The 25,493-nt window shown below is 44.7% G+C and overlaps 1 long non-coding RNA gene across 1 annotated transcript; it reads left to right on the top strand.

Moving 5' to 3' along the window:
• Nucleotides 1-3,700: 3,700 nt before the first annotated feature.
• On the top strand, nt 3,701-21,844 carry LOC311585069. Its single transcript, XR_014775085.1, has 3 exons — nt 3,701-3,772; nt 6,974-7,092; nt 21,315-21,844. It is a non-coding gene; the product is annotated as an uncharacterized lncRNA (long non-coding RNA).
• The last annotated feature ends 3,649 nt before the right edge of the window (nt 21,845-25,493 follow it).

Below are 25,493 nucleotides of genomic sequence, written 5' to 3' on the forward strand. Positions count from 1 at the left end.
GTTTTTTTTTTTTCAGGTTTAATGAGCACTCATTAGGTATAAGTCTTTATGAAAGATCGTTTGTAACACAGGGAAAAGAAACAAATGGACTAGCTTTAAAAGTGTTTGGGCTACACTTACTTAATGAGCTCTATCCTAAAGGAGAAAAGATCTGTAAACGTTATTTTATATTACTATGAGTAACATCGGCATGTGTCTTAGGTTGGATTTCTGTTGCTGTAATGAAACACCATGACCTAAAAGCATGGGGGAAGTTGGGGAAGAAAGACCTTCTCTTACTTACATTTCCACATCATAGTTCATCACTGAAGGAAGTCAAGACAGGAACCCAAGCAGGGAAGGAACCGGGAGGCAGGAGCTGACGCAGAGGCCATGGAGGGGGGCTGCTTACTCATTTGCTCTGATGGCTTCTCAGCCTGCTTTCTTAGACTACCAAGACCACCAGCCCAGGGAGGGCACCACCCACAAGGGTCTGGGCCCTCACATCAATCACTAATTAATAAAATGCCTTACAGCTGGGTCTTATGGAGGCATTTTCTCAATTAAGGTCCTATCAGATGACTCTAGCTTGTGCCAAGTTGACATAAAGCTAGCCAAGACAACATGTGTGTTTCTAACTATACAGAATAAAAACACTGCCCATTGAGGCATCCAGGCCTGATGATCTGAGTGCAGTCTGTTGGGTGATGGTCTGATGTATTTTGATGCTAATTACTGCTTGCTGTCTCTGTGGCCCACCTTTTGATTAATAAAAAGCCATCCCACCTGGGCAGGGCAGAAGAGGTAGAGGTGTAGCTAAGGTTCCCAGGCTTAGGGAGAGAGAGGAATCCAGGAAGAAGGAAGAGAGGAAGGAGAGACCCCAAAAGAGAAAGGAGGAGAACGCTGCCATGGGTTAGATGGAGGAAAAGCATGTGGCCAGCATGGATGGAAGATTCGGCCCAGATGAAGAACATTAGCAAGTATTTGGGATTATGGATGAGAGGTAGCTTGATAGAAATTACTAGAAGCAGATGGCATTATGGGAAGTAGTTTAGAGGATTAATATCTGCCCTGCCCCAAGTTAACTAAGGCTATTTTAAAATACAACAAGTGTCAGTGTCTTAATTGATTGTTAGCCGGGCTTACTGATAATACAGATAATTTAAAAACTATAGTGTCCCCATGGCCCACATGGCTAAAGGACAGAACTGACTCCCAAAAGCTGTCCTTTGACATACATACACATGTGGACACTAAATAAACCAAATATAGTAAATATAACAAATATAAATAAATTTAATAAAAAATTTTAATGATATAAAGGTATTATTAGAAACCAAGATTTTTCACTGAGGAGAGGAGACACATGTGCATAATCTTTTAAGAAGAAAAAAGCTGAGGGGCACGGGGGCATAATCCCAGCCCTTGAGGAGGCAGAGGCAGGCAGATCTCTATGAATTCAAGGCCAGCCTGGTCTACAAAGCAAGTCCAGGACAGCCAAGGCTACACAGAGAAACCCTGTCTCAAAAAAAACAAACAAATAAATAAAAGTGAAGTCCCTATTCACGTTGTATTGGAAGTTTCTGAGTCAGAAGCCTTGGATGTATTAACAGCCAGGTTTTTAGTGAGTGGCTCTATTGACCAGATTTGGATTTGAATATGGTATGCCCACTGAAAGAAACCAGAATTCTCCTTGCAGATAAAGTTGATTTCACATCTGGGGCAGGAAATTCACAGGATGAGCTTGGAGCATTTTGTTGCTCTGGAAAGCATATCAAAGTTTAATGAGATGCTTCAAAGGGTCACAGAAAGCAGCTAATGGGAGCTCTCGCTGGCCAGAGCGGCATCCACAAAGCAAGGAAAACATCAAAACAATGACCGTCACCAGTTATGATACACAAAACCCACAGAGAAACTTTCTTATGGGAAAAGAAAAAAAAACTTTGAAGAGAAGGAATTTAGTATTCAACTTGCCTTTCTTTTAGAAAAAAAATTCACAATGATAACAATTCAGAACACCAAATGGCCCTATCTGAGGGAAAGAAAATGACAGGATTCCAACTAAGAAATGGGGCATCAGGAAATCACCACTTTGCAACCTGCAGTGGGACAACGGCTCAGGCAGCTGAGAGATGCCGAAAATGATGAAGCAAAAAGACACTGGATACTGCAGGGTACCAGAGGAACACTCTTAGCATCCCTACAAGAGAAGATGCTTCCAGCCACAGTGTCATGTGGAGTACCAACTCTTCCCTTACACAGTGTGGTGGAAAGAGTTGAACTAAAGACTCTGGCACTTGCTGCCAGTTTACAGGAAGTGGATGAGGAAGAAGAATCAGTTCACTTCCATCATTTGGAAACAGGCCAAGTCAGAAGCGGGAGGTGCTCTACATCACAAGCTGTCAGGAATGTCAGGGGTAGTAGGCACAGGTCCACACTGCCACCTGCAGCCTGAGGCGGTCCCTTCAGGAAAGAACTTCAGGACAAGCCAAGGTGAAGGGGAGGTGGGGTTTAGTAAAAGACGTTTTGATGTATGGAGTTAAGAGAAGTGCTGGGGGAGAGGGGAGGATTCCTGAGAGCATGGCATGGCTTCTCAAAGGAGAGCCACACTTTATTGCCCTCCCAGTGCTCACATGTAAGACGGTGGTGGCTTCTGAAGCCATTATCTTTAAAGGGCTGCTGAGGAATTTCAAGGATGCATTACCAAAGCCACAGAGGTGTACTGCTAGCTGGCTGTGCTCTCTGACCCACTCCCCGGCTCTGGCTCAGTTGTCCTTGTTGTCAGCCCACCCATCTGCCTAAGGATGGTGCCACCCATAGTGGACTGGGCCCTCCTACATCAGTCAGCAGCCAAGACCATGCCTCCACAGGCATACCCATGGCCTGTCTGGTCTAGGCAGTTTCTAAGCTGATGTCCCTTCATCCTAAGTTGTATCAAGTTCACAATAAAGTCTGACACCAGAGGAGCCTCATGTTTGTGTCAGCAAACTTTGCGGCAAATTTGGAATTCCTGGTTCTCATCTGGCCAGAGGTCTCACTCACCCAAAGAAAGCGGCTCTTTTCTCTTCCAGTGTTCCCAAATGATGCCCGCACCACAAAAAAAAAAAAAAAAAAAAAAAAAAAAAATATATATATATATATATATATATATATATATATATATAATGTTTTGTAAAAGTGAAAAAGAATTTCTCATATCTGATGATGAAAGGAAGGGCTCCTTGTGCCTGTGGGCTGTGTTGGGTTGACTATAATTACTTCGGCTACTAGGAAATGACTGTTGGCTTTGAAAACTCCTATTAAAGTGTCTGAAGTATTAATTCCCAAATAAACATTTTTTTGTTATTTCTTGTAATTGGTTTTCTTGGACCGGGTATTAGATTTTCTCTGAAATGTACCCTCCTCTAAGATTAATATCAGCTTCCACCTGCTCCACTAAGTCTGTTCATTCTACCACCTAACAAATAACTATTGGTTCCACCAGTGCAAGCACTGAGGCCATTCCCAATGCCGTGTGAACTGGCATGTATACAATCAAGACAAGCAAACAGGACATCATGGCACTTGAAGAAGTGTGCTTTGATCCAGGGACAGGCAGGTATCATCACAGGAGAGGGGCCTAACCCCACCTCGAAGTGGCAGCTATGAGTGGATTCCTGAAGAGCTGGTCAGGGACCACGAACAGCCTAAGTGCCGGAAATGACGTGTGCAAAGGAACGGAGGTGGGCAAGAGCATGGCTCTGTCGTAGAACTGAAGCAGCTCGTCTGTGTGTCGACTTGGCTGGGTGAGGAGGTAGGTGCACAGGCACTTAACGACACATTTAGAGGATATCTGTCTGGACCAGCTGAACCGGGAGGCTAAGTGTGGTGGCTTGCGTGAGAATGATCCCCAACAGGCTCATGCTTGAATGCTCAGTCCCTAGCCAGGTAACGGTTACGAAAAATGGCCGTGTTGGGCGGAGTGTGGCATGGGGGTGGGCTCTGAGGTTTCGAAAGCCCATGCCAGGCGCTTGTGCTCCCCCTCCCTTCTTCACCCTCTACCTCCTCTTCTCCTCTCCATCTCTTCCTCTCCTCCTCTCCTCTCTCTTTTCCTCCCTCTCTGCCTCATGCTTATAGATCAGAGGTTGTAAGCTCTCAGCTATTGCTCCAGCACCATGCCCGCCTGTCCCGCCCACCTGTCCGCCCGCCCACCTGTCCACCCGCCCACCTGTCCGCCCATCGGCCTGTCTGCCCGCCCACCTGTCCGCCCGCCCGCCTGCCTGACTGACTCACTGGCTGGCTTACTTACCTGCTGCCATGCTCCCTGCCATGATAAACATGGACTGACCCTATGAAACTCCAAGCAAGCCCCAATTACATGCCTTCTTCTTTAAGTTGTGGCAGCCATGGTGTCTCTTCACACAGCAGTAGAGTAGTGACAAAATACTAAGTAAAGCAGAGCCACCCGCCCTAATGTGAATAGGTCTTAGCCAGTCAAAGATTTGAGTGGAGGAAAAGCTGAGAGAAAATTGTTTTTGCACTAGTGTGTGTGTGTGTGTGTGTGTGTGTGTGTGTGTGTGTGTGTCTTTGGGTGGATTTGTGCATAGGAGTGCAGGTGCCCTTGAAAACCAAAAGAGGGTGTCAGATCCCCTGAAACTGGAGTTACAAACTGCTGTGAGCTGTCCTGCCTGAGTGCTGGGAACTGAACCCAGGTCCTCTGAGACAGTAGTAAGAGCTCTGAGCTGCAGAGCCACCTCTTCAGCCCATGGGTCCAGTCTTATCAAATGGTAGATCGTTTCTTATACTGTGTGATTGCCTACAGAAGAGTAACATTATTTACATGTCAGATGGCAGTGTGATGTCCGAGTTGTACAGCCTTCCGACTCTCATGTTATATAAACGTCCATTTGGGGGCCTTGCTACCCAAGTCGGTAAGTGATGTATGAACATGACCAGGGATGTTGGAAAGAAGGAAGGAAGACTGGGAAGCCAAAGAGAAGAGCCAGCACCAGCCAGGAGCACACAGCAGGCCCTCGTGCAGGTAGAGGAGACATTACAGGCTGGCTTCCACTGCATTAATCACTGTTGTGTCAGAGCTGCAACCCCGGTGCTTTTGAAAACCAAGAATCAGCAGAATTTTGCAGCTCTAATAGAATGTACGGGCAGCTGAACGTTTGCGGAGCGTTGCCTTCGTCACCTCAGCAGTCACATCCTGACCTTCCAGTACTCCTCGTAAAAACACTTTTATGGGTTTTTTTCCACATAAATGGAATTAACATTTTTCCCTTCCATGGCATGGACTCCTGGTGGGCGAATGTTTAATAGTTTGCAAGTAGTTTTTCAATGTCACATTCCCATAACGGTGTTACGGAACAAAACTAATTGTCATCTGTATTGGAGGCAATTCTGTTCACAGCAAGATAAATTGGATTTCTAAACTGTGATTTCCATTGTATTACCTCTACGTAGCATGAAAGGTGTCCTGATGCGCACAGCAGTCAGGAGGCCGGCTTTGTGCTGAGTCCATCATCTCTCTCTTCCCAAGGGAGAACAGAAACGTAATTACAGCCCACCATCTAATGGAAGAGGTTAATGAGGGCACAGTGTTTTAAATATCAGTATGAACATTCAAAGACTGTGAAGAAACACCCACTACTTAAGAGGGCTGGGCGTCACTCACTGTGACTTATCCAGTTTGTCACTGAGGACTTCCATGATTGCGGATCTTTTTATAAAACTGCTTTTCAGATATATACATATATAGTTGTGTGTGTGTGTGTGTGTGTGTGTGTGTGTGTGTGCATGTGCATATGTATATATTTATATACATATCACTATTTCAGAATATAAACTACCATCAGTTAAAAACAAGCCTATCCTACAAATTCATAAATTTGACTGTACTAATAATTAATACATCATATATTATCTTGCATGGCATTTTTATAATTGATAAAAAAATATATATTTTCTAAGTGAATTCATGAAGTATACCCTGAGTGCGCACTCTACTATAATTAAAAGGCTAACTCAAAATCTGGGCGTAGTACTGCACTCCTTTAATCCCAGAATGCATCTAGGAGACAGAGGAAGGTAGATCTCTGTGAGTTCAAGGCCAGCCTGGTCTACATAGTAAGTTCCAGAACAGCCAGTACTGCCCCCACGCCCATTTCAAGCGGGGTGGGGGAGTACCCGAGCTTATATAAGCATGAGATCTAGAGCTGATCTGCTGAATTTGTATGATTCTTGCTCCCTGTGTTGTTGAGATCCTAGACAAATTACAACTGAGACGTGCCTCAGCTTTGTCATCCACAAAAATGGAAGGAGATGAGTAGGCATGCCTTAGATACTTTCCAGCTGCTGTGAGAAGACACCAAGACGAAGGCAGCTTACAGAAAGCTGTTTGCTGGGGCCATACAGTTTCAGAAGGTTGGAGTCCGTAGCCACCATGGCAAGCAGCATAGCGGCAGGCAGGCAGGCACGGCAATGGAGCAAGGACTCCATCTTGAGACAACAACCATGAGGCAAAGTGAGGATTAGACGGGAACAGTCTGGGCTCTTGAAGCCTCAAAGCCCAACCCCAGTGACACACTCCCTCCAATCAGGCCACACCTCCTAATCCTTCCCAAACAGTTCTGCCAACTGTGAGCCAAGCATTCAGATATATGAGCTAATTGGCACCATTCTCACTCAGACTGCCACAATATGTTATAGAAAGTTATGTTTTTCAGGAGGGTTAGATCAACAACAGACTCAGAAAAGTTCCCAAGACAGGACGCAGTAGTATCAGTGATCTGCGTTAATATAAGCCAGAAGCATCATTTTCCGACTAATTAAAGAACCTTGGTCACCCTGGCACATTTCCTCATACTCTCACAGGCGGTAGTATGTTGCCTTATGTACATGACACGTATCTTTGAAAGTAAGAAAAAACAATTCCCTAAAAAGGAAAGAAAATGAAACAGCTATTTCTGAGTTATTTTCTTTTACCAGTGGTATTTTTTTTTCTATCAAGAAAATGTGGACCAGCCAGCAGAGCCTGCAGCTCATCCCTCTGTATCCAGTCAAATGCTTAGAGGATTTTGGAAATATTCAACATCAACTACCAGCAACATCCTCACTGTGAGGCCCAAGGTAATGTTTCTTTGTTTGGGGGCATGGGGCATCTTACAGATATGGAAAGCAGCCTGAGAGCTGACAGCCAACAAGGGATAAAGGGAGACTTAGGCCTGGTCTGTTTCAGAAAGAAGTAAAATAGGGAAAATTCTTTAAGAGCAGTATTTCCTGGTGTTGTTTTATCACAAGCCATAATTACATGAGGCATGGCCTTCGCGACCAGCTTAGGGTTAGAGGCAGCTCTATCCACTTGTGCCACTGCAAACTGCAAAATGGCTCCCACTCCAATTACCTTCTTGTCCCTAAACTGCTTTTTGTTTGTTTGGTTGGTTGGTTGGTTGGTTGGTTTTGGTTTTGGTTTTTGGTTTTTGGTTTTTGGTTTTTGGATACAGGGTCTCTCTATGGTCACTCTGTAGACCAGATTGGCCTCAAACTCACAGTAATCTGCCTGCCTCTGCCTCCCGAGTGCTGGGATTAAAGGTGTGTACCACCATGCCCGGCTGAACTGCTTTTCTTAGTTCTAAAGAATAAACCTTCTTCATTCAGGCGCTGTCTAGAAAATAATAGATATTTATTGGACAGAATAAACTTGAGTGAACACACAGCACAGCGCCAGGCTTGTGGGGGCACTCAGATGATCTTGAATGAGTGAACCAGAGATTGGTAGAAACTGTTTCCAGATCATCTGCCTTCCAAGCTGTGGTCAAGAAGGAGAAAGAAAAGGGGAAAGAGGAAGAGGAGAGAGATAATTGATATGTTACTTAAATAATGCTTTGGAGTATGACTTTACATATACAATTCTATAGGGATGAACAAACTTAGATATATAAATTCAGATAGAAAAGAACTGACCTTACAGAGTATACTCTAACCTAGACAGAGGACAGCAGGAAAGGAAAGAGGTGAGAGAGAGAGAGAGACAGAGAGGCAGGGAAGGAAAGAGGTGAGAGACAGAGAAACAGAGACAAAAATAGAGAAACAGAGAGAGGGGGAGGCAGGGAAAGGAGAGGAGAAAGAGAGGGGAGGGAGAGAGAGAGAGAGAGAGAGAGAGAAACTTAGATGTAATAAAACAAGACAAAATCATGTTCAGATATCGTGGTGTGCACCTTTAATCCCCGCTCTCAAGAGGCAAAAGCAGGCATATCTCTGAGTTCGAGGCCAGCCTGGTCTGCATAGTGAGTTCCAAGACAGCCAGGGCTACACAGAAAAACCCTGGCTCAAAAAAACAAACAACACAAAGTATAAAGTCATAAAATGCTCACGAAGCAGTCTACAAGATTGTTCCTGTGACCCGGCTGGGAAGTATTTGTGTTCACTGAGATACTGTTAAGAGTGCACCAAGCAAAGCACAGAGTGAGGAACCAACAAGCGCAAACTAGCCACAGGGACTTACATAACGAACTGTTGCCAATGAACAAGAAGAGACAAACGATGCTGTTGAGAGGTCCTAAAGGGCAGAAGGTCACATGGATATGAAAATAGAAAGGAGACACCCTGGGCATGGAGGCACAAGGAAGGTGGGTGGGGAAGAGAAAGAACAAAAATTGTTTTATAAATACCATAATGAAACCTAATTCTCCATAAGCAAATAATGTTTCATAATGTATGAAAAACTATATTGTTGCTAGACTAGAAAACTAGAGGTGTCTAACTTCAGTAAAATAATGAAAACTTAAAATTATATTCAAAAAGTTAGGGTTACAGAGAGGAGAGCCAGAAGTTAGAATTTTTTTAGTGATGACAATATTGCTTTTTCATCGATGATGTAATTTACCAGAAGCCTCTCTGCCAACCTCCCCTCGTATTTCATAGACTAGACTAGGCCTCATAGTCCTCTGGAGCTCTCAAGATGTTGAGAAATAATTTTACTGCAGAGAGAAGCATCACTGGTTGGGGGCAGAGGGCAGCCTTTCTGGAGATAAGGAATATCGCCTACACTCCACCTGTAAACACCAAGGGCTGCTGGGAAAGCACAGACGTGTGTGCTTGCTCTCTCAGTGTGCTGTCTCTTTGGAGCTTTACGTCTGCGTTTGTGTTGCAGGATGTGTGGAGTAACAAGATGCTGGATCTTAAGGCCTCTGGTCCTGTGCTTCTTACCTTCATTTTAAGGGCTTTCTGACATGTTGGTGGGCAGCATCTTAGAAAGACTGAAAGGCTTTTGGACTCACAATACGTCCATAAACAAACTTGTACTTCCTCTCCAGTTCTCCTTGGTCTGTGTGCACACACATAAACATACAGACATGAATATCCAATACACACACACACACACACACACACACCACATATACATGCTGATGCTTGTTTTTTAAACTCTATTTTACTTGAGGCATTGAAGCTTGTACCTCCCTTCCACCAACCCCTTAGCCCTGGGATTAAGAAAGAATATTATGGGCTGGAGAGATGGCTCAGCCATTAAAGGCTAGGCTCACAACCATAAATATAAGAAAGAAGGTTAGTGGGGAGAGAGGATATAGACCCCTTTACTTCAGTTCTTGTGGGGCAATTCCAATCCCCAACAATAGCACATGCAGCAGCAAGGAGTCTCCTCTGAGCTGCTAGGTTGAAACCTTGCTCTTCATCCACCACCCTGGTCTCTGATCGCTCTCCATGCCACACGGCATCACCATACGCCACACTTTCTCAGCACTCTCTTCTTTATCCTCCTTATAGTCCTAGACCACGCCCCTCTCCATGCCATCAGAGCCAAACCGTTACCAGCTGGCAAAGACCACGCCCCACACCAGACAATCACCAGCGGTGGACAAACTAAAGCCCAAACTAAAATCTCACACTTGAGATTAAAACAAAAACATATTTACATGACATAAGTGAGTTTACAAAGAAACCAAAACTTCCATTACACACACACACACACACACACAGAGACATGAATATTTATCACACACACCACACACACGTCACTTGCCTTGGACCCGGCCTGATCACTGCTCATTTCCCCCACGGTAACATCCTTTGTAATGCCCTGTTCCTGCATCACCAGCTTCTAGCTGATCATCTTTCAAGGCCAAGTTATCTTTCTAAAATGGTCATTTGGTCACGTTGTATCACAATATATAAAGTTACATACGGTTATATAATGTCTCACAGTACCATATGCAATGGATAAACTTCTTCAGGAGGATCATCAGCAAGTATAAAGTTCAACCCTTTAACAGGGGGTAAAAAGTGGCTCCCAAGCTGTACTTTCATCTTATGCCACCACCCCGTACTGAAGCTACACGGAACTCCCAAGATGCCACACATGCCTGCCCTGTGCCAGGGACCACAGGAAGCCCTGGAGTAGACGGAAAGACATGCACAAAATATAGGGAACAGCTGGAACCTTTACCATTCATTGGATATTTTATATCAAAGAATTATTGGTGTGAGGGTGGTTTTGAAATATGATCTACCATGCTCGCCTGGTATTTGAAATCCTCCTGCCTCAGCCTCCCATATGCTGTGACCATACTCAGCTGAATTATTTATTTTTAAAATAAAAAACATTAAAGTAGGTGTGCTGCTTCAATGGAGGTCATTTGACACTATACACTTGCCCACGGCATGGACACTGCCTATAGAGAACCCCAAAATTAACTAAGGGCTCAGCTGATGATGATGGCACCCTAGGTTAATCAGCAGCAGCAAGTTTGCTGAAAGCAGCATATTTGGGGACATTGGCAGTAGGAGAGGCTGTGCTGGTTCAGGGACAATGGGCACATGAGAAATGCCTGCTCATTCTGCTTATGTTTCTGTGAACCTAAAACTAGTCCAAAGTCATATTTTTAAAAAGTTGAAAGCCCTGAATAACTATCAACATGCCGTTCGTATGCACATATAAAATAACCTTCTGGAATTTTGGAGTGCTCTATATGGAGGGCGCGGTCCCTGGGCTACTGAAGTCAGACACAGTCACAAGAAAGGGCGCTGGCCACAGGGCAGGGCCGGGTCCCTGGGTGGAAAGGAAAATGAAGTTGAAAATTAGACATGGGTTTCCTTTGTGCCTCCTCCTCAAGAGTGGTCCACAGCGCTTCGGTTCGGGTATTAAACGGTGCTCAGCAAAGCTAAATAGCAGATCGATTTCGCTCATCGGCCCGGGCGGTTCCAGATGCAGGCGTGAAGGATGACCAGGAAGACTCCCTGCTCCATTAGCCTGAGATATGGTGGAGGGAAAGCTTCGATCACTGCCCGAGCTCTTGAGTGTTTATTACTTGGACAAATTACAACTCCCTGCGGCTCCTGCCGGCAGAACGAAGGCTGTTTTGAGGGAAGTGCTAACTAAGTTTTCACTTTAGAAGTCTTGATAGCGTAAGTGAGATTTCCTCTTTGATGGACAATTTCAGCAGAAATTCCTTGACATTGACATCTTTCCTAGATAGTTTTCCTGCTAGGCATGCTGGGGCACACATGTACTGACAACATTTGCAAAGCTGGGACCAGAGAATTTTGGCCTTGGGGCCAGCCTGTGCTACGTAACAAATTCCAAGCTAGCCTGATCTATATAGGAAGACCCAGTCTAAAATTATGCGTGTAATTGAAATTATTAATTTCACATATTAGTATGCATACTAATTATATATGATAAGATAGTCTATATTATTTTCAATCTTTGGGAACGGAGTTCAACATTTAAGAAACAGCTCTTAGAAAGTAACTAGACACGGGCACACAAAGCTCCCCAAAAGTGGACAGCGCTGGGTGACTTCCCTAGTTCTCTGCTTTAAGGGATTTGCCTAACTGTAGAAAAGAGCTAAAGACCACCTGGCATGACAGGAAGACAGAGAAGAGGAGGTCACTCTGTGGCTGGTGGACAAGGCCTCTGAAGATGAGCTGTGTGAATGCGTATGGAATTCATTGGTTTGTATATAACCCCGGATACGAGCCTACACCTGCCATCTGCCCACCTGTCCTACCAGTGACTTCCCTCCGTGACTATTCTCTGCATCGTCCCTTGGGCAGAATTCTCTGCATCGGAATGACTCATTCCTTCCCTATAGACGCAGCCTGGGTCCGTGGACCAGTGCCTCCCCCACTCCCTGCGATCTCCGCACATTAGCAGACAGATGAACGCGGGACGGCCATATATAATGAGTCGTAGGTTTTGCTGAAACGGCTGCAACCTCACAACAAACCATTAATTAAACATTAAGTATCCTATGCTCTAAAAGACCATTAGCCACTTCCGCTTAATGCATCCACACACAAAAAAAAATTATGTGTTGATCGTCACACTCTTCTGAGCTTGGAGGCTATGGGGATGGGGATCAAGCTGCAGCTAACAAGAACTGCAGCAGCTAAATTAACCTGGCAGCTATTTAAACAGAATTCAGATAGTCTAAAAAAAAAAACTGCTGAAAAAAAAATAAAAATAAAAACTGCTGAAAGACAAAGGAGAGTACAGGCTGAGTAAGGTAGACAAGGGGGCACGAAGCTCAGCTCACTCTTCTGGTAGGGACCTGCTTTAAGAGGGATTGTAAGCTGTTGGCCTCCAGCACAAGGCCATAGGCTATCGTGGCTGCAGGTAACTGAGTACAGCAATTGTTGCTGGAGCCAGGAAAGGATCATGCTAAGAGTCAGTCTGCACTGTCTATCAGGCTGTCCAAGATGCTCAGAGCAGGTTACGACGTTCCTGCCCACCCCGCCCTCCTTCCTGGTCCCTCATCACAGGCAACAGAAGTTGCCATTCCTGCCCATCCCTCTGTTCACAGGCAGCTTGCCCAGTGATGCTCCCATGTGTCTAACTCCATCCTGACTCCTGCTTCCCATCTGGCCTGAGCTGATACTTCCCTGAACTTCCAAGGACAACTCCACAACAATGCAGCAAAGCTTGCCTGACAGAGGAGCTACAGCATGCAGGGGTCAAAAAGACCAGAGAGTTGGGGAGCCAGGACTTCAAGTGCTGACTTCGAGGAGCACACTACCTGTAGTACTATGTGAGTCATCCTACTTCCCCACACCCACAAAGTTTGGGAAGGGGACATTGAGGCCGGTACTGCAGCTGCCAAGAGAGAAAATAAACCAGTTCAGGATGCTTTGCTGAGGAAAAACAGAAATGGGAGAGTACAGTCTCCTCCTCATAGTGGTCATGGTGGTAGACCATGGTCAACATTGACACCATCTAAAGTCTACCAGCTAACCCCTCTAAAGTCTACCTGCTGACCCCTCTAAGGTCTACCAGCAATCTAAAGGGTGTTTCTCAGAAGCACACTAGCTGTCCAGAGAGGATGGCAGAGCTCTGCTTCAAAAAGTCTAGTGATCTACTCTCTGGCATTCATCAACAGAGCCAGAAGCATTTGATACACAAAAATTATCTCTCACAAGTATGCCCTTCATTTCTGGATTGTAGTTCATTCCAAATGTAGCCAAGCTGACAGCCAAGAAGAGCCAACACACTCCTGTAAACAAGACACAAAAAGATGATGAAATAGAAGGCAAGCTAGTTAGGAGGAAGCAACAGCTTAGTGGGCGTGTGGGGGACATCAGATTAAAGCAGGGACTGAGTGCAATCCAAACATATTGTGTACACATAGAAAATGCCATGAAACCTTATATTATGTACTTAATATATGCTAATCAAACATTAGAAAAGAAATTATGTATTTTAGACCAGTGGTTTAAAAATAGAACACTTAATGGAAATTGGTTGGACAACTGACTATGTTTTTTAGACAAAATAGTTTCCCATCCTGTAGTGTACTAATTATAGAAAGATTAAGGACATCAAGGGATGAATCTTCTCCTAGTCTGGACCTTTGAGGTATAAAGACACACACCTTTAATCCAGATCTTGAGGTGGGAAGACAGACACACCTTTAATCTGGACCACACCTCCTCACAGAAGGAAGCTTTTGCTCTTTGCCGGTTTGTTCTTGCCTTGCTGGCAAATCCATTCCTTCACTGGTATGAGAGCTTACTCTTTGGGACTCTAGCATATACTGAACACCAGCTGAGACATCCAGCCTCGTGGACTGAAAACCTACTCGATACGTGGACCCTCCGTTCATAGCCCACCACTGTTGGAGTATCTGGACCATAGCCTATAAGTGAGTCTAACAAATCCCATTTATAAAGAGATTCATGCTGGAAGTTCTGCTACCCTTGAGACCCCTGACCAGCACAAGGAGCTTGGGTCAAAGCTGTTTACAGAAACACAGGCACTTTGCCAGCGGCTGCACCACTGAGCACAGTGTCTCTCCCTCACCCATGAATAGTTCTACACTTACAAATCCTCCAGGAGAAGAGGAGTCCCACCCTTCCCTGGCAGGGTGATCTCCAACTTGTGAGGTCTTGCTGCAGTGAATGCAAGAGATGAGCCTGTCAACCCTGGGAGTGTGCTGTGCACTCCTCCCCGCCCTGCTTTCCTATCTTATCTCCCAGAGCTTTTCCTCCTGCCTGGGACCCTTTGCCTTAACTGACTCATGCTTAGCCTTCAGGTTCCACTTAGTTGTCAGTGTGTGTGTGTCTGTGTGTGTGTGTGTCTGTGTCTGTGTGTCTGTGTGTCTGTGTGTGTGTGTGTCTGGATGTGTGTGTGCGTGTGTCTATGTGTCTGGGTGTGTCTTGTGTCTGTGTGTGCGTCTGTGTCTGTGTGTCTGTGTCTGTGTGTGTGTGTCTATGTGTATGTGTCTGGGTGTGATTGTGTCTGTGTGTGTCTGTATGTGTCTGGGTGTGTCTGTGGGTGTGTCTGTGTGTGTGTGTCTGTGTCTGTGTCTGTGTCTGTGTCTGTGTGTATGTGTGTATGTGTGTGTGTCTGTGTGTATGTGTATGTGTCTGTGTGTGATTGTGTGTGTGTGTGTGTGTATGTGTCTGGGTGTGTCTGTGGGTGTGTCTGTGTGTGTCTGTGTGTATGTCTGTGTGTGTGTGTATGTATGTGTGTCTAGGTGTCTCTGTGTGTGTGTCTGTGTGTATCTGTGTGTGTGTGTGTGTGTGTGTATGTGTGTGTGTCTGTGTGTATGTGTGTGTGTCTGTGTGTATGTGTGTGTGTCTGTGTGTATGTGTGTGTGTCTGTGTGTCTGTGTGTGTGCCTGTGTGTGTGTCTGTGTGTATGTGTGTGTGTGTCTGTGTGTATGTGTGTGTGTGTCTGTGTGTGTCTGTGTGTATGTCTCTGTGTGTGTGTCTGTGTGTGTGTGTGCCTGTTCTAAAGATTCTTAATTCCCATTACTCCAAACTCATACTGTTCTTTTCCTATCAAAGTACTGGTTGAACTGCCCCTCTCACCCCCAAACTCCTCCCCTGCCTGGAATGTAACCCATGAAAACAAGACCCACAACCATCCTGCTCATTTGTGTAACTCAGCACTTAGCAGGGCACCTCATAGGAACTCTGTATTTGGTAAAGAGTTTAATGAAATTGAGTTTAACTGGAGCCCAGTACATTCAATTGAACTGTATAAAAATGCCTTTTATTTTTAAGTCAAAACTGTCCTGGCTGTAGAGGTGGCTCAGACGGTAAGAGCTCTGGCTGCTCTTGCAGAAGACCAAGGTGCAATTCCCAGCACCAGTCCCAGGGCCTCTGATGCCCTTTTCTGGTCTCCAAGGGCACTGTACACACATGGTGCAGAAACATACACCCAGACCAAACACCCATAGACATAAACATTTTTTTTTAATTAACTGTTAAATATAGTCAAGTACATATGTGCAACAATGATAAGTCCTACCACTCGGGACGAGAAAGGTGTCTTCAGATAATAAATATAGGGTTATTTTTGCTTGTTTATATGTTTTAATGTAATCTTGATTTTCACTGAAATCCACTATGCTGTCCACACACATCATTAAAGGCCCATTAAGTCAGAAACTGACTTTCAAGAGAAAAAGCCAAAGAAATCTGCCAGCTCTTAAAAATGCAGAAAGTAGACTTTCTCACCTTGGCAAGCGTTCAACCACTAAATGACTGTCTGACTTTACTGTGTAAGAGCCATGCCCATAACCTGGCCATGTGTGCCAGAGAGTTGATCGTCGAGTGTTTCCTGTCACCCTAGGCCTGTAACAGCCCATCATTTGCTGCTTCCCATCCTGCGGCTGTAACAGCCCACAGTGCTTTCCCACCAGTGGGCATCCCTACCCGTCACGTCAACCCCAGGGCCACCACCTTCACATAAATAAACTCATCCGTGCGTCCTCTGGGACCCTTTGCCTTAACTGACTCATCCATCTGCCTCATGCTTAGTCTTCAGGATCCACTTCCCACACACACACCCTCCCCCCACCCTCTTCCCCCACCCCCTCAGCCCCCCCGCCCCCTCAGCCCCCCCACCCCCTCAGCCCCCCCACCCCCTCAGCCCCCCCACCCCCTCAGCCCTCCCACACCAATTCCCACCCCCAACCCCACTCCCCACTCCAAACTTTCCAACAGGCAAGCCCAGCAGGCTAGAGGACAGAACAAAAGCTAGAGGCTCCAGGACAAAAGAAAATCTGTCAAACAGATGTTGCTTTTGTGTGGTTGACTGTTTCTTAAAAGCTCCAGGTAAGACTAGCAGCAGGTGGGGGACCAAGGCAGCAGGATTTTCTTTAGTCTGTTTACTGTTTCCCCCACTTTTCCACAGAAGTAACGTCTTCTGTGTCTCCAAAAGAATGTTATTTTTCACGAATGTGCAGCAATTTGGATATTCTTAGGTGTTACACATTCCGTATAAAAATTCTGTACTGATTTATTTATTTTTGCCAAAATAGGCTAAATTGCTACTTCCACTCACTACTGTTCTGGTTCTCCGTGGCCTTTTTTACTTAACTTTCATTTTCTGTGTCTTATCGGCTCAATTATGTCATGCTAAAACTCCTTCCATTTTCTTCTCAACCAGATGCGATTTTAGGCAGAGCTGCAGAGCTTAGAAAAATCCGTTTGTGTCCATTCCTGCTAACACAGGCCTGTGATTAATAGACTGAGTCCATAGTATTTCTGAGTCAGGAGTATTGGAAGTTTTGCAAGCCCACATGAGAGAGATCAAGGCCAACCTGGGCAACTCATCTCAAAATAAAATAAAATAAAAAGTGGTCTGGTGTCTTAGAGACTAGGAGTGTAGGAAACATATCTCAACATAAGAAAAAATGTGTATGAGAAACCCACACCCAACACTAAGTGGAGAAAAATTTGAAAAACTGACACCAGGAATGAGACAGAGCTGCTCACACTCCCCATTCCTTTCCAATATTGTGCTCAAAGCATAGGCTGGAGCAAAAAAGACAAGGGAAGAAAATTAAAGGGGTGCAAATGGGAGAAGAAGTCAAAACTCTCTCCGTTTGCTGATGACATGATAGTATAGATTTAAAGTCCCAAAAATTCTAAGAGAAAGCTTCTACAAATACTAATTTTTTTTTTCTCAGCAATGTGTCAGGACACAGAATCAACTTGCACAAATCAGTAGCTACACACCAACAACATATGAGGAGATCATGGGCATACTCTGCGTCACAATAGGCTCAAAGGAAACACCTAACAGAAGCCAGAAGCAAGCCTCTGAAGGAGGAGACGGGAGGGACGCTAGAAAATGGAAGGCACCCCTCATTCGTGGATTGGTAGAACTAATATTGCAAAAGTGATCATTCTACTGAAAGTACTTTACAAATACAATGCAGTCCCAGTCAAAATACCTTCTCATTCTTCACAGAAATAGAGAAAAGGTCCTAGACTTCATCCTTAACTAGCCATTTAATATTTAATTGGAGAAACGCAAACAAAACAACTTTGATACTCTGTCATCCCCCAAACAGAACAGCAAAAATCAATTAAAAAAAAAAAACAGACAACAGATGCTGGGAAAATTCACTCATTGTTGGCTGGGATTGCAAACTGGTCCACCCACTTTTGGAAATCAGTATGAAGAGTTCTCAAAGAACTAAAAATAAAGTTACCACGTGACCCAGCTATACTATTCCTTGGCAAGGACCCAAAGGACTCAACATACTATTCCATGGATACTTGCTGAGCTGTGTTCATTAGTTCTTTACTCAAATAGCTAGGAAGTTGAAACAACCTAAATATATTTCAACCAATGAGTGAATAATGAAAATGTGATATATATATGCACACATATATACACATACATACATATGTATATATGTGTGTGTATACATATGTATATATATATATACACATATGTATATATGTGTGTATACACACACACACACACACACACACACACACACACACACACACTATGGAATACTATTGAGCTGACAGGAAAAATTTAAATTTGCAGGTAAATAGACGGAACTAGAAAAAAACATATTGAGTGTGAAAATCAAGACCCAGAAAGACAAACATCACACATTCTTGCTCATCTGTAGTTCTTAGCTCTAAATCTTCAAATGTGAGTATACAACCTGGAGCAGTTACATAAACCAGGAAGGTAAAAGGCAACCATTTTGGGTAGGGAGCAACAGAAAGGGTAATAGGCAGACACAAGAGATCAGAAGGGGGTGTGGGGCCTATAGTTAAGGAGGAATGAAATAAATACAGAAGAAGGAAGGGAGAATGTAAAATAACAATAAGGATGTCTGAAAAAATCCTAAGGGATCAAATTATTATCTATCTACTTTAAAATACCTATAATACCTATAAGCCTCCGAATACATATACGTATATAGTTTATATGAACTTTCTCATCTGGGGTGACAATGCTTCTTTAAGACCCACAGACTTTCTGACCAAAAACAAAAAAACAAAAAAAAAACAGCCATAACAAGCTATCTTGAGTTGTTTGTCAGGGTTTTCTAAGAGACATCCAAAACATTCTAAGCTATTTCTCTTCCCCTTGGAAGCCTCCCAGATACTGAGGGCAAGTCCCTATTGGTGAAGACACTACATACTTTGGACCCAGAGCTCAGAGGATCTGAGCTGGATCTGACCTGAAAGCCTCCTCCCTAAGGAATAGCATTCATGGTACCACGAGGTGCCATATAAGCCTTAGAAGGAGCAACAGTCCTGCACAGCTATTTCACCTACCCACGAACCACAATGGCCGGCATGGCATGGTAACCATAAGGGTGCAAAGGTGGCACACATACCTTGGTGCCCACTCAACAAGAAGAAAATCATGCCTGGTACTGGAAACCTAGCCAACCACCCAGCACGAGTGATGTCATGGATCTTTGAGTAGAACAACTGCCACTTTACTAAGCCAGTATAATCCCTAAATACATTCTAAATATTTATTCTGATGCCCACAGATAAGTGTAGTTTCTGCTCCTCACCTAGGAAACGTCTCTTTGCAACAGATGGAGACCATGACAGAAAACCACAGCCAATCAAAGCACAGAGTTGTGGAGCCCATGTTAGGAGTGTGCGGCGTAACTATGTAGTAGATATACAAATCACACCACGCAGCAGACCCACGTAGAGGCTTTATTGGGAGGGGGTATACAGATGTGGTCTCTGGGAAGACTCGAGGAAGAAGAGAGCAAGGATGGGGTGAGCCCTTTTTTATAAGTGACCTGGCGCATGCACAAAAAGTGCACAGGATAACAGGGGGACCTGGATCCTGGCTGTGGCATGCTTCTGGTAGTGGTGATGTGCTTCTGATAACATCGATGTATCTGAGGGTGGTCCTGAGGCATCCTGTTTCCCATGGTCCTCAGGGCCTTTGGGATGGCTTGTACCGCTGCCTAATTACAAACAGCCCAGCCCCAACTAATATGCCTGTAACACTCCTCCACCTAAGGCTCGGGGATCACTGCAGACGACGGTACAGGAAGACTGAGAGAACCAGAGAATCAGAGAGTTTGCTGTGAGACTGTGTCTCCAAAATTGTGAGAGAAGCTACACAGGCGTGAAATCTCACCAATGGCTTCCTAAATGAGACCTAAACAAGGACATCGGTAGACATGCTAATGGGAAAAGGGAGTATATGTGTACACACACACACACACACACACACACACACACACACATGTTCTATAAATTCTGTTCCCCTAGAAACCCTGACTAACACACCCTCCAATCTTTGTATTTCTTGTTGTCTACAATAGTAAAATGTCCTATGATGTACCAGCTAAAGTTAAATTTTGGTTGTAAGTGCCTCCAATAAAACTCACTGACCCACCATGTTGGACTTTGGTAATGCTCATACTCTGATCGTTGGCTCCCTGTCTGGGAAGAGGAGATTTTTGTACCCATCTCCCCGCAAATAGTGACACACACCAGTGCCAGACAAGATGTCGACCCCCCATGAACTTTACTCTCCAGCACCATGTCTGCGTGCGTATGTGTTATGTGACAAACAAAATATTACAGGTGGAATTAGAGTTGCAGACCTTAGAGCAGAGGCTGCCCTGGGCTCGGCCACATCACATGAGCCCTTAAAATTACAAAGAAGAGACAGAAAAATTCAGAGGTGAAATGGTAGAAGAATCAGAAAATGTTCAAAGCACAAGAGAGACCGAACTATCCTATAGTCACAATAATCGCATACGCGCGCGCGCGCACACACACACACACACACACACACACACACATCCTGATCTTCCCAATTCAAACACAGTGACTGAAGTCTTCTTTCCTCTACACAAATGTTCTCCCCGTGAGACATACCCAAAAACTAAAACTATTAACTTTTACCCTTGATCCTTGATATTGTGTAAGTCTTGATAATAAGTATTCCATTAAATTTTGCTTCTTGGGGCTGGAGAGGTGGCTGCAGGTTAAGAGCACTGGCTGCTCTTCCAAAGGACCCAGGTCGGATCCTCAGTAACACATTGAGGCTCATAATTTATAACTCTAGTTTGAGGGAATCAACTGCCCTCTTCTGACCCCTGAGAGCCCTGCATGTATGTGTTGCACATACATACATGTAGGCAAAGCACCCATACATACAAAATAATAATTTTTAAAAATCAGGTTTTAAAAATATTGTTTCTCCATTAAAAAAAAAAAGCAGGCAATGCTGACACCTGTGAAAAATCACCATGCATCTCTCTTCAGTCTCAGGGAGACAGCTGTAGTTATTAGGACTGTTAGCTTTGACTCTAAATAAATGGGATAAATCCTTGCACCCTAGGAAGTTTCCAGACATGTGTAGATGGTTGTGATATGTGTTACTTATGTGGTTCTACTGATGTTAATATGTAGTAGCGGACATCTAAGCCATCTTCATAGTTATTTGCCAGTAAACATGTACACATATAATATATATTTATTTTGTGCATCGTTTGTGTCTCGCCTAGCTGCTCTGGAAGGTAAAACACCATCCCTTTAGTGATCAGTAGGATCGCTCTGATTTTTTTCCTCATTCGTTGTCACAGCCCCCTCACACTTCCCTCCATGACTGCTCTGCGTCTCAGGACGTCATCTTTCTCGGTGACCACGTGGTGGTGAATGCTACTGACATATATGCACCTCATATTAAGGAGCCTCAAGGCTGTTTCAAGTGTTGCATCTCCACCGTGCTCCTTGAAGTCATCCAGCCAGCAGGAAGGTGGCCTGAAGCTTGCTGGCAGAAGATGCTGCAGATTCCGCTGACCCTGTGATAAACCAAACCAGCAGCGGAGACCTCTGCACAGCTGCCACATTGCGACGCAGCTGCTTTGGGCCGAGGGTCCCCAAGGTCCACAGCGCAAGGCTCCCAGGTGCCTGGGAATGTGAACTGCAGGTATCCCTTCCACACCTCCCACGAGAAGCTGAGGGCAACCTAAGTGACAAGCAGAAAACTGGACTCCAAGTGACTCTATTTCCTCCCACACCTGGGAGGGTTTTGCTGTACTAAAATTGTGTGTGTGGCTGTCTGTTCCGTTGAGTCACATTCTTTCCCATGCAGCTCAAATCTCTCCTTCAAATCGGGGCATTTATTTGTTTTCTCAACAAATGCTGTGGTCACTGTGCTGACTGTGGACATAAAGTAAAAAAGAAAGAAGGGAGAGAGGCCGTGATGGGCAAAGAGGAAAGGCAATGAAAGGAAAAGCTCTGCCGATGAACCAGCGGTACCCCAGATACAGCTGGTCCTTGGGAAAGGTTTAACTCCAGAAGGAGAAAGAGAGGAAGAAAAAAAGTAAAAGGGGAGCATGTACCACACACACTTGAGGATGCACATACGTGAAGAGAGCTGCACAGAGCTTGCCACAGTTCGATGTTCAGGATTACAGCATGAGTTGCATTATGGGTACATAAATACTACTCCAAGCCATGTGGGCACAGGTAGAGGGACTTACAAGCTAAGCAGCAGATTAGCACCCTATTAACGTCACGTTGTAATCGTGTGACAAGCTGTATGACATTGAGCAAATCCATTAACTCTCTGCCTCAGACACCACACAAATAATTGTTTGTAGACCAAGAAGCCAGCCACCCCCATGTATGCTATAAAGTTTTACAAATGGGAGCTGGGAGGTGAATGAGAGGACAGCTAGCCAGCATCCTCTCCCGCTCCTCCCCCCCCACCCGCCCTCCACACCCCCCACACCCCCCACCCCCCCCAACCCCGCCCCCCCCCCACTCCCCGAGGGTAAACCGCAGAGCTTTCAAGCCTGCTAGGCAAGCGCTCTCCCACCTGAGATGCCAGCTCTAAGCCTGAAATGCTAAATGGAGTGGACTCCTTTGGATGGTCGTCATTTCCTGCTCCGACTTCCTGACCTCATACCCTTTGTGTCCAACACGTTTTTTCCCACCTACCACCCAAAGTTACTACGTGGTGGGCTGGATAGGATAGCCTCCAAAGACACCGGCATTGTAACCATTAGAATCTGGGAATTGTTACCTTTCATGGCAAGAAGTGACTCCGCAGATATGATTAAAGATCTTGAGATGAGAAGGTTATCCTGACCACCCGAGTAAGCCCAAAGTGATGTTTGTAAGAGAGATGAGAGTCTGGCAAGATGACTCACTGGTCGAGAACACTTGCTGCTCTTCCAGAGGACCTAGGTTCAATTCCCGGGACCCACATGACAGCTCTTAACCACCCACACGCACAGGAGATCCAATGCCCTCATCTGGCCTCTGTAACACATGCATGTTGCACAGGCATACATGCAGGCAAAACATCTGCACACATAAAACAAATAGAAAAAATTTTTTTTAACTTAAAGAGCTAGGTAGGAGGGTCAAACCATGATAACAAAAGTGGGTGGATATGAAGGTGTTCTTCTACTAGCTTTGAAAATTTGCAAGCATCATTGCATGATAACAATTGTCTTCTACTTTATTTAATAGAGGCGGGTGGGCTGTTCGTGGCAACAGTCTGAAGGGTCAGTAGGTGGGGGGACCACGCCTAGACATTTTTTTCCTACCTCACTGAGTCATGTTTTGTAGCTCTCAATCAATAGAAGTGACTAACATTTAGGAACTGTGAAAATTTTAAATACAAATATAAGATCTAGTAAAATGATATTTTTTACAGCCGCATTTTTCAAATGTTTTAGCAAAGACGCTCTTGTCCCATGAGATGGCTTGGGACCTTTAGGACTTTTCATTTACAAGTAATATTAATCTAAAACTCTTTATTACATCATGTGTGTGTGTGTGTGTGTGTGTGTGTATGTGTGTGTGTTCTCAGAAGTGTGCTCATATGCTATGGTACTCATGTGGCTATCAGAAGACAACTTGAAGAAATCAGTTCTATGCTTCCCACATGGGTTCCAGGGATCAAAATCTGGCCGTCAGTCTTTGAGCCAAGCGCCTTTGCCTGCTGAGCCAAGTCACTGGCTCCTAATTTAAAACTTTAATTAAAATGAAATATTGATTATCCCAAGGAGATTATTCAAATGCAACTGATGCAATTGAAAGGAGATGAGAGAAAATAGACTCCAGCTCAAGTCACCCAGGGGTTGCCAGGGGGAAAAAAATCACAGGAAAAGAAAAGCATGACATTTCACCTCAATTTGATAGGACACATATAGAATGAGATTTCTTACCTCCCACCACCTCTGTAGTTTACGGAGAGATCAGGCGTTCTCTCCTGTTTCCTTCTTGTTAATTTCCCTTTCTCTTTCCAGATTCTTAATTGATGGCTAAGTTTTACTGGTCTATGGGATTTGAGGAAGATAGGAAGATCACCTAAAGGAGCTAAAGTCTGATCTTTGTCATGAATATCAAAGACAGTACTTTGCAAAGATCTCTACCAAATCCTCAGGAAGTGCCCCTAAAATCATTTCAGGGTGCCCTTGTGTGAAGCTGGCACAGATGGCGTTTGAATTCGTACTTAATTGGGATGCGTGTGTTTGTCTATAGCAACAAGGTGTGTGGAACTTGTGATTCCCCGGCCTTAGACCACAGGAGAGCAGGATGTGACTGTTATGCTAATGATCTCATTAATACCATGAATACGATTAACAAATGAAGTCAATTATCACTGGCAAGCATTCATTACAAAGAGATAAGTTGCTGTTCTCGGGTCCACACAAGCAACTGTTTAGCCGTGCTTTCTGCAAACTCTTTCATCTTTGCCCACTTATTGCCACTAAATGGATAAATGCCTGGGAATGTGGGCTCAGCTCATTACTTACATATATTACCTTGATTAGAGTTTGACCTGGTGTACATTTCAGTTAGAGGAACCCTACAAAATATCACTTCTATTTATAACACGGCCCCATCTGCCAAGTCCGCGGGAGAAAGCCTAATTGGAAAGAATAAAAGGTTACCTTTGCGTGTAAAGTGCACATTCATTTAGTCATCGATTTTATTTCATTCTAATTATCAGTGGCTGTGCATCTCTCGGTAGCATGGCTATAGTTGCTCTTCCTCCCAATAACTCTCGGGGAATGGGGGCCGTAATGACCGGATCAGCAGCTTGGGAAGCTGTGGCCTCAAGGCACAGTTTATGGGTGATAGCAAAAGTTCAGAAATGCCCAGAACCCCAGCGTCAACTTCCATAAAACTATATAGTCCTGGGACCAAAGGTCACTGTCAGTGCCATGAGGCAGACATATTCTAGAATGAAGTAACGTAATCAAGTAAGCAAATGCATACTACATCTTATCACAAGGCAGCTGGTCTCACTCCCTGCTGTCCATCAGAAATGAAATCCTAGATGGAAAAAGACAGAGCTGGCAGTCTCCCGGGAGACACGCCGGTTACAGGTGCGCACCCTCGGTGGCAAACCCTCTCTCTCTCTTCCTCCCGTGCTCCCTCTTCTGCAAACCACCCAGTCTTCCTTTGTGCCCATTCATCATCTCAGATTGATTTAACACGCTGGGTAGCCTCAACAACAGAAACCTATTTTCTCACAGTTTTGATGCCTTCAAATCTGCAATAGCCACACCTAAAATATTCTCCCAAAGGCTTCAGTGTTAAAGGTTGGTCTCCAGCCTGTGCCATACTGGGGAGCTGTGGGATCTTAAGGAGATGACACCGAGTAGAAGGGAGGTGTGCCATTGTAGGAGAGCCTTCTTGGAGGCTACTCTTGTCTCTTTGTTTCCTGGACACCAAGAAGGGAGCATCCTCCTGCACCATGTGCTTGTACTGTGATGTACTGTGATGCCACAGGCACA

The sequence above is a fragment of the Acomys minous genome (assembly GCF_964271855.1).
Source record: "Acomys minous genome assembly, chromosome: 15".
Taxonomy (NCBI): Eukaryota; Metazoa; Chordata; class Mammalia; order Rodentia; family Muridae; genus Acomys; species Acomys minous.